Below are 6194 nucleotides of genomic sequence, written 5' to 3' on the forward strand. Positions count from 1 at the left end.
ATGCCAAATTTTGTATAAAAGCCCATGAGATGATTTGTATATTAAAATGGTGATGAGCTGAATCACACATATTGTAATGCCAAATTTTGTATAAAAACCCATGAGATGATTTGTAAGACATTTTTTTGTATAATCAAATAGCCAAGAGCTGATTTGACCATATTTAGAGGCAAATTTTTGAATAATATGTGATAATGTTTTGTGACTATTTTGTCTATCAATGTTTTGTGACTATGTTTTGAGTAGATGCGATGTGTCCCTGGTCAATCATGAGCATTCTTGATTCTTGTATAATCATGGAGAATTATTTGAGTCATTATCGGGTCATAGGGGTCATAGATTGAGACTAGATACAATTTGAGCAAAAATTGTCATTGTTGTCAAAAAAATTGTCAAAAAAGTTGTCAAACAACTTCTACATTGCGTCGGTAGGGTATGACTCTTGATGTTCCAATGCTTTGGGATGCATGACAGGGGCATACCTAACGTAAAAATTCCCACCGGGTGCGCTCGTGATGTCGGTTTGTGTACTCAATGAACTGAATCAATTCTAGCCAATCCTGCAAATTTGCATTGCATGCAACTGGCGGCTTTTGCAGCAGGCAAAAAAATGCTACCAATTGAAAATGGCTCCGATTCATCAAAAATAGAGATAGGACATTATAGAGGAGCCTCACGGGACCCCACAGGTTCAAATGGATCGACCATATGTATCCTAGATTTGAAGAAACAGTCCGTCAGATTTTGACAATTTTTTGGACTCAGGGCACTTGAGAGATCGCACTGGTATGGTATGACTCTCGATGTTCTAGCACTTTGGGATGCATGAAAGGGGAATGCCTAGATTAAACCTTCCCACCCAGACGTGCTCGCAACATCGGTTTGTGCACATGACGAACTGAATCAATTGTAGCAAATCCTCCAACTTTGCATTGCATGCAACTGACGCTTTTTGTAGTAGGCAAAAAAATGCTACCAATTGAAAATGGCTCAAAGTCATCAAAAATACAGATAGGCAATTGTAGAGGAGCCTCATGTGACCCCACAAATTCAAACAGATTGACCATATGTGTCCTGGATTTGAAGAAACAGTCTGTCAAATTTTGACAATTTTTTGGCCTCATGGCACTTGAGAGATCGCCCCAGTATGGTATGACTCTCAATGTTCTGACACTTTGGGATGCATGAGAAAGGAATTCCTAGCATAAACCTTCCCACCCAGACATGCTCGTGACATCATTTTGTGCACACGACAAACCGAATCAATTCTAGCCAATCCTGCAACTTTGCATTGCATGCAACTAACAATTTTTGTAGTAGGCGAAAAAATCCTACCAATTGAAAATGGCTCTAAGTCATCAAAAATTGAGATAGCCATTGTAGAAGATCCTCACGCAACCCCACGGGTTCAAACAAATCAACCATATGTGTCCTAGATTGGAAGAAACATTCCGTCAAATTTTGACAATTTTTTGGACTCATGGCACTTGAGAGATCGCCCTGGTATGATATGACTCTCAACGTTCTAGCACTTTGGCATGCATGAGAGGGGCATGCCCAGTGTAAACCTGCTCACTTGGATGCACTCATGAAGTCGGTTTGTGTACACGATGAACCAAATCAATTCTAGCCAATCTTCCAACTTTGCATTGCATGCAACTAACAGTTTTTGCAGCAGGCGAAAAAATGCTACCAATTGAAAATGGCTTTGATTTGTCAAAAACTAAGATAGGCCATTGTAGAGGAGCCTCACGTAACCCCATGGGTTCAAACGGATTGACAATATGTATCCTGGATTTGAAGAAACAGTCCATCAAATTTTGATAATTTTTTGGACTTAGGGCACTTGAGAGATCGCACCGGTATGGTATGACTCTCGACGTTCCAGTGCTTTGGGATGTACGATAGGGGCATGCCTAGCATAAACTTTCTCACCCAGATGCGCTCACATCATCGGTTTGTGTACACGATGAACAAAATTTGATCACTGCGAGCATGAGGGTGCTCTCGCACCAAACACATATTGTTGTTTATATTCATATTATCACTTTTTGTTGTTTATATTCATATTCTTGATTACATATGCAAATATTCATTTAAATTTATAAAAGGGCAGCCACCAAATATAGTGAATACACAATAATGAACTGAATACAAGGAGTTTTGTAGGGTTAATTCAATATTTTAGAAATTTTATCAAATCATATTCCATGATTGTAATGTTTTATATCATATATTTTTGTTGTTTATATTCATATTGTTGATTACATAGGCAAATGATCAATTAAATTTATAAAAGGACAACCACAAAATAAAATGAATATAAAATAATGAACTCAGTACACATTTATTGGATTGAATATCGACATTTATATATATAAAAAAGGCATGTCTGCCAAGTCAATACAAGTATTACAAAAATGTGGCATATGCCATGTCCAAATCGATATACAATAAAAATGTAGAATATATCTACATTTATTGGTCATATTGATCATTCTATGACCAAAACTAACACTATATGATCCTAAACTTGTGGTGGATCATCAAAATCAAGCCTCTTCAATGCAGTACACGGCTCTGTAGATGGTTGCAAAACCACAATTCAAAAGCCACGTTAGAATTCTTTTCTAGAAAATAGTTCACAATTAACAACATAACTATGCATTTAACTATAATTACTTTACAATTGAAATGTAGATTACCTCATCGACTGATCTAGGAGCTAATGTCTTCACTCTCCTCTCATTGTCACTCTTAAGAGTTTTCTTAAAGACAAACTTAAATGGATCCACATTATGGTCGTACCGCGAAGGGGTCTATTGTAGATTAAATATATAATTAATACAATGTACTAACATTAACATAGCAAAAACATTTTAAAGCTATAATATAGAGAACAATTATGTACCTGTGCCTGAGATGCTTCTCTAATGGACTGAGGATGGCTCACCATCGATGGAGACACTGTCGCTATTACCTATACAAAAAAATGTTCAAAGATTAAATACAATTAATATAATGATAAGTATTGTAGGTTAAAAATAATTAATTTTACATACAAAAGTGTATCAGATCATGAGATGCTTCTCCAGTGCACGGAGGAGGGTTCGCCATTGATGAAATAGGTATGGATATTTCTTGTATGAAAAAATTTTAAGATTATAATATATCACAAGTTCACATGTACGCATGCATATAATCATGAAATCAAGAAAATAAAGTAGAGATACATACCTCCGCCCTCTCTTGATCCATGAGCGAATCAGGTGCATTCAACAAATCCACATAGCTCAATGACCATTGTACATGTAAAATAGACAAAAAACACTAATCAGTCTACAACCCCCAACTAATACTTGATTTCAACATTTTCAAACAATTGTACAACTAAAAATGTGTTCAATTACCTTCTTCCCATGTTTTGGCATCTTTAAGGAATTCTTTTTCTTAGGACAAGCCCTAGATGTGGAGGGGGTGCCCTAAAAAACAAAATTAACATGAGATATTGTTAGGATTCCCAAAGATACTAAGAGGGGGGGTGAATCAGTATCTTGCCAGTTAACAGATTTTTTGACCTTACTAAATAAATTACATTCCAAAACAGTGTACCGGTAAACAAGAATTAACGCAGTAAATATGAATAATAAGCACAACATAGAAAGCACACCATAACACAAGATTTTTAACGAGGAAACCCAGTGTGGGAAAAACATCAGTGGGATTTGTGACTCACAATATTCACTCACTGGCCAATGAATGGATATTACTTACAATAGGGGCTTGCACATGTAGGAAGGCCAACTGCCTAAAGCTCACTGCTTAATTACAAAAGGAAGTCTCACTGATTTACAAAATGGATTATGAAAATCCAATATGATGTACTACTACAAAAAGCATCTGCTATGCCAAGTTCAGAACCGGTTTAAGCTCATACAATAACCATAAACCTTACTCCAAAATCTGCCTTAATATTCGCATACTATTCTACAATAACCTTCCCATGTCTACATCTAAAATGATCTACAAGATCTCATACTTATATATGAGTCTTATTATAATACACCTTGTCGGCTTGCAAAAAGATATTACAATTAAATACAAAATACAATAATCAAAATCTTGTCAGCCAGGGTGTCAGTAATCATATTTGTCGCTGCCAATAAACTATCTACCAATGTAGAGTCTGTCGATGTCAGTGCATGCCGGTGCCATAGGATTGCAAGGTTGCCATCAATGACAATACCTTCAATTACCTACAATTTCTCATTGGAGTGTACAATGCCAACAGATATTAGTACAGATAATAAATTAAACATAATTTTAAAAATCTAAAATGAAATGACTTGCATATTCCATCAAAACAATACATAAAAAGGGTTGTACAAAATATGATATCATATAGCCCTGTAGGCCAAAATCGATCGCTGAGAGCATGATGTCATCAATCTGGGACATTTGGTCCCCTGTCAACACCTACAAACCAAAAATTGGACCAAGAATTAAAGATAGTTAGTATATCTTGTATTTTTTTAATTCAAATTGTACTATTCTATTTTAACATGTTACAAAATTTATACCCTAAGCATCGAAGTTGCAACTATAGTAACTAGGGGAGGAGTTGTTAGGGTTTCAAGCAGATCCGAAGCAAATATGAACTAACAATTATATGCAGATTTAAATAAAAAAGATAAAGGAATAAAACAGGACACAGATAACACAGAGATTTAACATGGTTCACCTAGAATGGGTTATGCCCACCATACACAGTCGTCCAATCTTTCTTATTATCTAGCAAAGTAGTGCATCAACCTTACAATGCCTTAAGCATCCCAGCCGCTTATAACATGCATTTTTAGGGTAACAAACAAAGTTGGCCTTTTTAGGATTTTATTACAATGTCAGTTTTCATCAACAAAAACATCCAAAAAAAATTCTCGGGGGCTACCGCCCCCGAACCCCCACATTCCCAGGGCCTGGCCCAACCCCAGACCCCAACAAGGATACATGCTGAGTGTATAGTACTTTTTTGATCAGTCACCATATATCAACAATCTCCCACTTGGAGGCTGATACTAGACGACACCACTTTACTTGCAGCATCCGCTAGATAAAACACTAGGACTTGACTGGTATAAATTCCATAATTATCAATCAAGAAGACCAACAGAAACTAATGAAGAAATTAGCTTCTCCTATGGAACTTCCTTATTGAACATATCTGCAAGATTCTCACTTGTGTGAATCTTCTCAAGCCATAACTGACCCTCCTCCAGAACAGTCTAGATGAAGTGGTACCTGAGCTGAATGTGCTTTGTCCTTGAATGAAAAGCAGAGTTCTTCAGAAGATGAATGACACTCTGGCTATCAGTATACAATGGGCGATCCTCCTGTGTCTGACCCAATTCCTCTAGAAAATATTGTAACCAAATCATCTCCTTGCTGGCTTCTGTAGCAACAACATACTCAGCTTCAGTGGTTGAAAGTGCAACAACCTTTTGCAGCCTAGAAATCAAACTGACTGCAATTCCCCCTATAGTAAAAACATACCCTGTAGTACTCCTCTATGAATCAATATCACCTACCAGATCAGAGTCAACAAATCCACTCAGAGTAGCATTAGATCCTTTGAAACATAATGCCTTCATAGTAGTTCCTTTCAAATACTGAAGAATCCATTTCACAGCATTCCAATGTTCCATACTCGGATTACTCATAAACCTACTCACAACTCCCACTGCATGTGCAATATCTAGCCTTGTGCAAACCATTGCATACATTAGACTGCCAACAGCTAATGAATACAGGATGTTAGACATTTTATTTACCTCTTCCTGTGCCTTTAGGCACATCTCCTGAGTCAATTTGAAATGACTAGCCAAAGGTGTACTAACTGTTTTTGCATCCTGCATGTCAAATCTTTTCAACACCTTCTTTATATACTAACTGTTCTATTTTTCCTATCCCGTGTAATTCTCATACTGAGAATTTGCTTAGCTGCACCCAAATCCTTCATAGTGTAGCGTCCTAAAATTGTGACACTTGCAATTTCGACTACATTTTGGTCTTCACGATGGCGATGCAACATGGAACCTGAATGGAGACCCCGAAACTTGTTTATGACACCAAAAACTGCATTTTTCAGCACCCTGGCCTGATCCTCCTTGCACCCTGCTGTCCCGAGAGGTGGGACC

Source organism: Cryptomeria japonica, chromosome 8 (assembly GCF_030272615.1).
Source record: "Cryptomeria japonica chromosome 8, Sugi_1.0, whole genome shotgun sequence".
In the NCBI taxonomy this organism is placed as follows: Eukaryota; Viridiplantae; Streptophyta; class Pinopsida; order Cupressales; family Cupressaceae; genus Cryptomeria; species Cryptomeria japonica.